The sequence below is a fragment of the Anolis carolinensis genome, chromosome 4 (genome assembly GCF_035594765.1).
Source record: "Anolis carolinensis isolate JA03-04 chromosome 4, rAnoCar3.1.pri, whole genome shotgun sequence".
NCBI lineage: Eukaryota > Metazoa > Chordata > Lepidosauria > Squamata > Dactyloidae > Anolis > Anolis carolinensis.
The window spans coordinates 225,858,198-225,869,102 of NC_085844.1; the positions used below are offsets into that span (position 1 = coordinate 225,858,198).

The 10,905-nt window shown below is 38.0% G+C and overlaps 1 long non-coding RNA gene across 1 annotated transcript in view; it reads left to right on the plus strand.

Moving 5' to 3' along the window:
- The window catches only part of LOC134298483 (uncharacterized), a 26,973-nt gene extending 16,068 nt beyond the window's left edge, over window positions 1-10,905 (plus strand). Inside the window, exons 2-3 of the long non-coding RNA XR_010005585.1 lie at window positions 524-582; window positions 10,564-10,905. This is a non-coding gene — a long non-coding RNA (uncharacterized LOC134298483). The remainder of the gene's footprint in view (window positions 1-523; window positions 583-10,563) is intronic.

Below are 10,905 nucleotides of genomic sequence, written 5' to 3' on the forward strand. Positions count from 1 at the left end.
AAGATGGAAAATAGAGTTGAGGTGATAACACATCCCTGTTTGACACCTGAGTCCACCTTAAATGGGTAATTTTAGGAGCCATTGCATCGCAGTTAAAGTGGTATTAACATGCATGAATGTAGATGCATTCAACCACAGGTTGAACCTTTTTTTTTGTCCTTGATCAGATAAGTTTCCAATTCAAACAGCAATTCCCAACAAAGCATGTATCTACCTTATACATGTCTTGGCAAAAAGATTATACAAATTATTTAGCAATATTTAGCCTAGTACAGAGGGGACTATTCTGGCTGGATTTTGTGTGAGACATTCAAGTCTAGTCCTTAGCACAGAAATAAGAATTACCATAAGGGCTGTGGATCACTTGATGTAAGTCACAGAGGCGAGTTTAAAGTAAGTTGAAAATAATAGAAATCACTTTACATGCTAATGAAATGCTGTAGAAATGAGTGACTATACAATAACCTGAAAAATCCTATCTGCCTTTGAATTTTTGTTTACTTTGTATTATCCCATTTTATAGATGAGGAACCAAAGCTGAAATCAGGTTATAGTTCCTGGACTACTGAAATAAATGCATAGGTAAGTGATATTCTTCTTCCTTATTGATATTTTTTATTTAACTGCACATGAATAACAGTGTCAGCTGAACTGCTGACTTGAAGGTTGGGTTGCTGATCTGAAGGTTGGTGGTTCAAATCTGCAAGATGGGGAAAGCTCCTTTCTGTCAGTTCCAGCTTGCAGGGACATGAGAGAAGCCTCCCAGCAGCATGGTAACACATTGAGGCATTCCTTGGGCAATGTCTCTGAAGATTCTCTCACACTAGAAGTGACTTGAAGTATGTTCTCAAGTCGCTTCTGACACAATAAAAAAAATCAATGACAGTATCCAAAGTCACATTAGCATCCAACCAGAATGTACTCCAATAATTAAGAAATAAGGACCATTTCCCCAAGCATCTGAACAAAATCCTAACAAATGTCTCAGAGTGACTTATGACTAGATGTACAGAGTGACTTATGACTAAATTCATAAGCCTAAAGGACTGTATATTTTGTTTTCATTTGCTTCACTAATAGTAGCTGTGAGCTTGGCAATATTTAGCCAGTAAATTATGAGTTGCTGTTAACATTTAGTATATCACTTTTTTAGCATCATTAGAGATCTGATTTTTAATATAACATTGAGGTTTCAATGTAATTCATAATGTGCCACAGATTTAATATTGCTAAATCACATTTATCCGAGTGCTTTCTGGACAGAGGGCAAAAACCACCATAACAGAATAAATATATACCTCTAGCACTCTTCAGACAGGCTGGTTTTCCATGCAGAATGCCTCTGTGATCCTCTTATTTATGGAAATGGCTGTATGTGATGAATGTTTTTTCAAAAATTGTGTGTGTGTGTGTGTGTGTGTGTGTGTGTGTGTGTGTGTGTGTGTGTTCGAAGGCTTTCATGGCTGGAATCACTGGGTTGCTGTGAGTTTTCCGGGCTGTATGACCATATTCCAGAAACATTCTCTCCTGATATTTTGCCCACATCTATGGCAGGCATCCTCAGAGGTTGTGGAGTCTGTTTTTTCTCCTTGTAAGTGAACCTGTGTCAGGCCTATCACTTTCTTGGTGTCTCCAAATTTCAGAAACCAGCTCTCAAAAATGCAGTCTAGTTCCACATGTATAAGATTTTGTAGACTTTTCCTCTTGATTTCACACCCAGTGTTTTCCAGCATGAATTCAGACATAAATATTCCTTCTGTTCATCTTGGTATTAATATATTAAATTCTTGACCCAATTTTCCTTTTATAGGCACCAGCTCACTTGATCTGCTCATTAATATTTTATACATTTTTTTTTCAAAATAACCCTAAGTACTTGATGGCATTACCATTTCAAAAGAATGAAAGATTCCTAATAGTGCCACTTCCTCTAATCATATTCTATATAAAATGTCTAACTGCAAATATTCATAGCATGGAAATTGAGAATTCGGTATTTGCTATAGCAAATGGAGTCATAACACTTTTGGATTCAACATCCCAAAGGGCTATCATATATATTTTTTTCAATTCACCAAGGTTTCACACTCTGTTGAAACCATAGTAATTGATGTTAGAAGTTAAAAGAGACATACGAATGAAAGGATATGCCTGTGTCTCTTCAAAATGTCTAATCAAATTATAAGACATCTTCCTATTGATTTGCTGAGTAGACGAGATCTATTCTGTTAATGGAGTACCTCATCATGGCTGTTTTTCTACATGAAGGTTGTCTTGACCTGAAAATCTGAAATGATTGCATCATAGGAACTAAAATAGCTGCTTGGTGTTCAAAAGAAGCAAGTCTGGCCTGAATTTAGTCTTTGAGCTGCTTTCTAGTCCCAGGAAAACAATTCAAAGTTGAAGAACTCACAAACTAGGTGGTATCACTTCCATCCAGGTAATATACTGATTTCAGTTGAAATCTGAAACACATGTATTATTTAAGGCAAAAAAGATATTGTTTGTCAAATATTAGATTAAAATTAGATTTTAATTGTTTATACGATCTGAAGAGAAACAAGAGTATTGTTGAATTAAGTATCACAAAGAGATTTGTAAGGGTGCATCAGTACCATAGAATGCAGTTTATCGTTGCTTTCATAGAATCATAGAATAATAGAGTTGGAAGAGACCACATGAGCCATCTAGTCCATCCCCTAGCCATGGAGAAAAGCACAATCAAAGTATCCCTGACAGATGGCCATCCAGCCTCTCTTTAAAAGTTTCAAAGGAAGGAGTTTCCACCACACTCCAAGGCAGAGAGTTCCACTGTTGAACAGCTTGTACTGTCAGGAGGTTCTTCCTAATGTTCAGGTGGAATTTCCTTTCTTGTAATTTGAACCCATTGCTCCAAGTCCTAGTTTCAAGGGCAGCAGAAAACAGGCCTGCTCACTCTTTCTTATGACACCTTATTTATACTATCATGTATCCTCTTAACCTTTTCTTCTGCAGGCTAAACATACCCAGTTCTTTAAGACTCTCCTCATATGGCATGGTCTCCAGACTATGGTTCAATGCTATGGAATCATGGAAGTTGTAAAATAAGATTTGCAGGAAGGATAATGGCTCATTTTTCAATACTTCCCCATTTTTGAAAATTTGTGTTTTGTGAATACAGATTTATGTCAAGCGGAAGGTCTTCCAAAAAATGCCACACTTGCTCGCATGCAGACTGATCCTATGCCTGTTTATGCAGTGGGATGTTGCATGAATAAAAATATTTACACAGGAGAAGAAGTTTAACGGGACTTGCTTCTGCGTAAGAAAGAGAATACTATAAACAACATCTGCAGCTCACATGGAATGAGATGCATTATTCCTATGTTTAGGAAATATGCTTACTGAAACCATTCTTGGTACAGATGTTTAATCTGACCATTACGTCTGATATTAAATCTTCTCAGACGTGAAGAACCATCATGATCAGTTCTTGTTTACAATAAGCTACAAGCTCTGGAAGTCGTATTTGTAAGTCTCATCCAGACAATACAGAGATGCCAATAAACCAATTGCGTTTAAAAATGAGAACTTAAGAACTTGTTTGTAGCCAGACTTTCCAAAGTGGGTGGGAGGTTTTGTTGGAATTAGATTTCATCCCAAGGTCATTTGTTTCATGTCTTAGGTTGGCTGTATACATTTGCATTTTGCTAGCTAACAGCCATTAAATAAACCTTAACTGCAGAAAAAAATGATGAAAACAAGGAGACTCAATAATTCATATGGTATTCACTGTTTGTGTTTCCATTCATGGTTTGAATAGTTGACCTCTTCAACTACACCTACTTACTCTGAAGTCAAAATAGCTCCAGCGTTGAGGTTCTTTGCTATTTCACTGTCTCTGTTATTCTGTAACAACAATAACAAAAACTCTATACTTAATTAGTTGCAATGTGCTGGGATTAGTCATATTTTCCCAACAACACTGTATGCCATTGTGTTAGGCTTCAGGCTGCTAACATGGAGGGTGGTGATATGTACGAGGGTTGAATGAAAAGTAATGCCTCCACCTTCATAACTCCTCAACAGATGGCAGTATTGGTATGTGGCAGGTACTGGCTTGTTCAGTAGACTCTCCTCTACAGTTCCATCTGGCAGGAAGCCTTAGCATTGAATGGTTGTGTTGTTAAAGTGCAAAGTATGAAACCCTGCACAGACAGTCAATGCAACTTAAGCAACGTGCAGTCATTGAATTCTTGACAGCAGAAGGTGTCACCCCAAAGAAGATTAATCAGTGAATGCAAGCTGTTTATGGTGATTGTGTTGATGTGAGTACTGTGCATCGTTGGAAGTAAGTTTAAAGATGTTGAGGTGGGAACATCTGACCTTCATGACAAACAAAGAGTTGGACGTCCTGTGACAGCAACCACTGAGTTTCACAAGCAAAAGGTCGACAGATTGATTCAGGATAATCGTCGTATCACTCAGGGAGAAATTTCAAGCATAATCGGCATTTCACAAGAATCTGTAAGTCACATTATTGCTTTGCTTGGCTATCAGAAAAATCTGTGCACGATGGGTACTGTGAGATGCTGGTTGCGGAAACAAAGTGTTGACTTCTTCTGTGACGGCTTCAGAAAACTTGTTTATTGTTGGCAGAAATGTATCCAGTTGTCTGGTGATTATGTGGAAAAGTGAATAGTTAAAGAACACATTTTAAGGATTATTTCTGCATTATTAAAATATTCCCATCCAAACCCAAGTAATGAAGGTGGAGGTGTTACTTTTCATTCAACCCTCGTATGTAGTGCTGTCAGCCATCCACATTCACTGGCATTAGAGCCATAAACTTATGTGAAAGTCAATAAACTGCAAATAAAAAGTTTTTTTTAACTGGGAAAAAATAGTCCTCCAGTACAACTCTGTACTCAACTTCCACTGGGAGCTAGCAATAAAATTACATCAGAAAATCTAGATACTCCTATAGAGGTGTTCTCTCTAAGAATCTCTAGGTCCCGCAGCACAACTTTGTGGTTGTTGTATGTTTTCCGGACTGTATGGCCATGTTCCAGAAGTATTATCTCCTGACGTTTTGCCCACATCTATGGCAGGCATCCTCAGAGGTTGTGAGGTATGTTGTTTACATGATTTTAATATGTTGTAAGCTGCTTTGGGTGCTGTGAGGGAGAAAAGCAGGAAATAAATAAAGATTATTATTATTTGAAACACAACAAGATGAGTCCACAGCAGACACTCTGCTGGCTGTTGAACTGGATCACACGTCGGACACTTCCCAAGTGTCTAGGACTGTGTGATGTATCGGCGAATAATGCATGCAGATCCCAGTAAAGTGGCCTTCTGCAGCTGGCAGGTGGTAATTTTGTCAGCGTCGATTGTGTTTAAGTGCAGGCCAAGACCTTTAGGCACTGCACCCAGTGTGCCGATCACTACTGGGACCACCTTGACTGGTTTGTGCCAGAGTCTTATATAATTATATAATTGATACAAGGAAAGCTAGGATTCCTTCTATTTCTCATCTCTTAGGATTTCTGTAAATAGAATTAGTAGTACCTAGAAACAATACTTGATGATACACAGGGTAAAATCTAGCTGGTAACATCCTGGTGGTGTGTTTTCTATGGGAGCTGGAGTGACTCTAGAGCAGGCATGGGCAAACTTCAGCCTTTCAGATGTTTTGGACTTCAACACCCACAATTCCTCACAGCTGGTACGGTTGTTAGGAATTGTGGGAGTTGAAGTCCAAAACACCTGGAGGGCTAAAGTCTAGACAATCTAGACAAACACAAACAACTTTGACATAAGAACAGGGTGCATGTAATATCTGTATCGCAATCAGTCTCTGCCGGACTGTGGGTTGAAAGCAAGCAGACAGTAGGCTTTTCTTTCAGCAGGATAATCCTATGGCACTTTAACATCTGATGGAGAACAGAAATCTGTGCTCAGCCAATATACTGCTTGCGTAAATAAACGTTTAATCACAGAAACTTCAAAAGCTTTCAACAACCTCCTTCTAAGGAAACAAAGTTCTGGGTAAGGGCTGGAATCTCATTGCTTAGAAATAGAATGTACATATTTAACAATGTAATATTGTGGGGAAAACATATGTCACAAGTGCAGAGCTGATGATAAACTGGCAGCCTACATTTCTTGCTGGCCATATCAAAAGACTAACAATGCAGAATTTCAAAATTGTGACTAAAATGTTTCCTCTATGTCAAATACTGAGGCCATACCTTCTTGTTAACTGCTGTCAAGATGACTGACTTATGGTGATCCAATGAATGAGACATATCCAAGTAATCCAGTCATCAACAGACCTGGTTATGTCTTAACAGACTAAAGGTACATCTATTTTAGTTCTAACTAGAATATATGTTGTCTCCATACCTTTAGTCTGTTAAGACATAGGTTGGAAATGTTCAACATATATTCCAAGCTCTCAGAAAGGGGACATTAGGGATAGTCATAACCAAAGGATCGCTGCCTTAAGCATGGTCAAAATGCTACATCAAAGAGTTAACAAATATGGAGAGAGAAATGTCAGACACTTTTCCTGCATGGCAGGGGGTTGGACTAGAAGCACCATGTGGTCTCTTCCAACTCTATTATTTTATGATTATATGATTCTCTGTCCAAATGGGGTTCAGGAAAAAAAGAGGCATTAGGGAGCATATTGCCAACATAAAAATAGATAATAGAATAAACCAAAGAATTTCAAAAGAAAATCAACATTATAGATTATAGCAAAACCTTTGATTATGTTGTGGAGCATGAAGTACTATGGACAGCTCTTAAATAAAAGGGTGTGCTACAACATTTGATTATCCTGATGCATACCTGTGCATAGGATAAGAGGCCGCCATCAGGACTGAATACAGAGAAATTGAATGGTTTCCAGTTGGCAAGAGGATCAGTTAAGGCTGCATTTTATCACCCCACCTGTTTCAGTTGTACTCTGAATATATTGCAGGTAAAGCAGAATTAGATTTGGGGGAAGAAAGTGTGAAAATTGGAGGAAGGAACATCAACAACTTAAGCTGTGCAGAGGAGACTATACTACTAACAGAAATACACAAAAACTTGAAACAATTACTGAAGAAAGTAAAGAAAGAAAGTCAAAAGCAAGTCAGCAGCTGAATATTAAGAAAAGAAAATCATTACTATAGGTAAAACTACTGAACTAAATATTTTCCATAACTTTGGTCAATCATTAATCAGAATGGAGACCAGTCAAGAAATCAGAAGAGGACTATGACTTGGAAGGGCAACTATGAAGGAATCAGACAAGATCCTGAAGTATAAAGATGTATCATTGATCCCCAAAGTTAGGATTGCCCATCATATTTTCTACTTCTATGTGTGATTGTGAAAGCTGGAAAGTAAAAAAAGCTGATAAGAAGAAAATCAACTCATTTGAGATGTGGTGCTGCAGAAAGAGCCAGCACAATCTACAGATACCATGGACTGGTAAAAAGACAAAAAAAAAAGGATTCTAGAGTAAATCAAGCATGAAGTCTCCCTAGAAGCCAAGATGACTAAATTGAGGCTGTTGTACTTTGGCCATATCATGAGAGGACATGACTCAGTAGAAAAGACAGTAATGCTTAGTAAGATAGAAAAAGTAGACCACATTACAGACAATCAAAGAGACCACAGCTCTGAGTAGGGCTGTTAGTGATAAAGAGACTTAGAGGTCTCTCATTCATAGGGTCATCATAAATCAAAGTCGATTTGATGGCAGTTAGTAACAACAAATAGTAGAGTTCCATCATGAGCACTAAATGGGGATTAACAAAGTCTGGTCATATTGAAATAGAACTTGAGTGTATCTGAGGAATTGGAAGGAAGTTTAAGATAAACTAAATTAATTAGTTTTGCAGGGGTTTCCAAGTCCCTTTCCCAGTTTCCCTTCCTTTTTCTGCTTAGAACTATTATTCTTTCCCTTCAACAATTAGACTTCCTGACTAGTGCCACCCAGTGGCTTTGATCGTTGTGCAGCTGACACCGCAGGAAGCAAAATGAAGCTGTTGTGTTGTGGCTTTAGTAGATTTAGTGAAACACAGATTGTGCTGGCCCTTTTAAAAATAATTCGTATTTTATTTGCACTTCTTTCTCTGTTGAAGTCTTTTTCAACTCACAGTTAGCAATCCCCTTTTGTTTGGGCTTTCTGCAGCTAGATTATTTAGTTATTTTTTTCAAATGACAGCAGAAAAGTCACTAACAGAAAGAAATCAAGCATAGTCCGATCTCTAAAAGATTGAGGGAGCATGGGGAAATTGATTGTTCTCCATCAATTGTATCCCATGCATCCCATTCCCTAATTTGGGTCCCTCCTTATGTTTTTACCTTCAGTTCTCATCACAAGGGTCAGACTGGCTAGACTAGTAACCTGTCCTCACATATGGCAGCATTCACTTCCACCCTAAGTAAATATGCACAGTGAACACCACCTTTCTCTTTATTACTTTGGGTCTTCAGAAGATAGTGTAACAAGATGATAGTGTTAGAAAGAGAAAGGACAAAATCCTTTATAGCGAAATAGCTGAGAAAGGCTTTCCAATAAACAATGAAACTAATTATTAACGTTGACATATCTATCTACAGTAGAGCCTCACTTATCCAACATTTGCTTATCCAACATTCTGGATTATCCAACGCAGTCTGCCTTTTAGTAGTCAATGTTTTTGTAGTCAATATTTTCAATACATTGTGATATTTTGGTGCTAAATTTGTAAATACAGTAATTACTACATAGCATTACTGCATATTGAACTACCTTTTCTGTCAAATTTGTTGTATAACATGATGTTTTGGTGCTTAATTTGTAAAATCATAACCTAATTTGATGTTTAATAGGCTTTTCCTTAATCCCTCCTTATTATCCAACATATTCGCTTATCCAACGTTCTGCCGGCCCGTTTATGTTGGATAAGTGAGACTCTACTGTATCTATCTATCTATCTAGACAGAGATACAGATAACTATACAGTCAGCCCTCCACATTTGAGAGTTTCACTTTTGCAGGTTTGATTATTATATTCACTGGTTTGCTTGTTGAGTCTGACTCACACACATGGCCTTCATTGGCATAAAACAGCAAATTCACAGCACAGGCCTATATAACAAATCACAGATAAAAAGGAAAACATACTTAAAAGTTACTAATCTCAAGAATAAAATTTGCAACAGTCTCACAAAAGAATGCATCAGAGTTGTTCGGAAGATATGGAATGTTATAACATGCTTGCCATTGCCTCCAGTCTGACTTTATGGTCTACTTCTGCCAAAGTTGTACAGGAAGACCTAGAAATTCCTAGAGATAATTAGGAATAATTATTAGGATAATTAGATAATTGTAGGTCTTTCAGTCAGATTCTATAGTAACTTCTGGCAGAAGTGACCAAAGAACCACACTGAGTGGCCTATGGATTACTAATGAGGGGTTTATTCAGATTAAAACATGGTATTTTCCCACTTTAGAATAAAACAGAATAAATTTATTGCCATGGTACATTGTACAGCGAGATTAAATGCTTTCCTCAGCAAACATCACAAAAAATTATTTATTTATTTATTTATTTATTTATTTATTTATAGTATTTATATTCCGCCCTTCTCACCCTGAAGGGGACTCAGGGCGGATCACAACGTACATATACATGGCAAACATTCAATGCCATTAGACATACGACACACACACACACAGAGAGACACAGAGGCTATTTAACATTTTCCAGCTTTCTGACTTCATGAGGCAGTCATACTCGATTCCGGCCACGGGGGAGCTGCGGCTTCATCATCCACTGTGACGCCGAGTCCTTGATAGAATACTTCCTCATCTTCTGGAACGCACTCTGCTGGAGATTTTTATGGTGACATAAATTAGTTATATTCGTCTCCCCGCATAAGTGGTCCCTACATTTTCTACTTGACAGATGCAACTGTCTTTCAGGTTAATTAGGTCAACAACAAGCTGGGGCTATTTAATTGTCAGGCACTAAATCCGACTCGGGCTTCGAACTCATGACCTCTCGGTCAGTAGTGATTTATTGCAACTGGCTACTAACCAGCTGCGCCACACCCATCCCTCCACACTCCAACCACCACCACACAGTCCCAAATGCCACATCAATACGAAACTATGGAATTCATCTCTCATTCTGTTTGTCCTGGTCTTTGAAGGGATAACTAATTGTTGAAAAATAAAGCAAAATCTTTGAACATTCAGTGTCCGCTTCCATCTGTCCTTATTTGACTTCATCCATTTCAAATAATCCAGAGGGTTCTGAAGTTACACAAATGGTTTATTTCAACAACCTAGCTTGAAGGTTTGAAGTGGCTACCATGATAAAAGCTATCTGCACTTGTAACACGTGCCAAACCTTTTTTCAATTGTTTGGAAATAGAGTGCAGATTCAGTGCATCAAACTCAGGCTGTGTACAACCGACCCTCTGTTGACATGTGCAGAATAAACCAGCCCCTTCTATTAATACTAGATAATGATAGCAACCAAATAAACATTTACAGCTCTTGGTGATGGGCTGTTTTGACTCATTTTACAGGCACATGAACATGAGCCAGCTGGTCAACATCTCACAAAAGTGCTGCAGGAGTCCCACTCAGCCAACAAACACAAGGAAGAATTTGACCAACCCTCAAGTGGCAAAGTAAAGGATATCATACCAAAAATGAGCTTGGAAAAAGTTTCTTTCAGAGATTAAAACTTCCAGATCTCCCTTCCCCTTCAAAACCAGCATAGATAATTGCTATGATGCTGGAAGATCTGGAGCTGTGGTCCAAAAAAGTAACTTTTCCTTGTTTATTGGTTAGCTCTCATTATCTGGAAGTAGCATTGGTTCTGGAGAAGACCAATCTAGAGTAGTATCCTTATTTCTGCAGTAGGA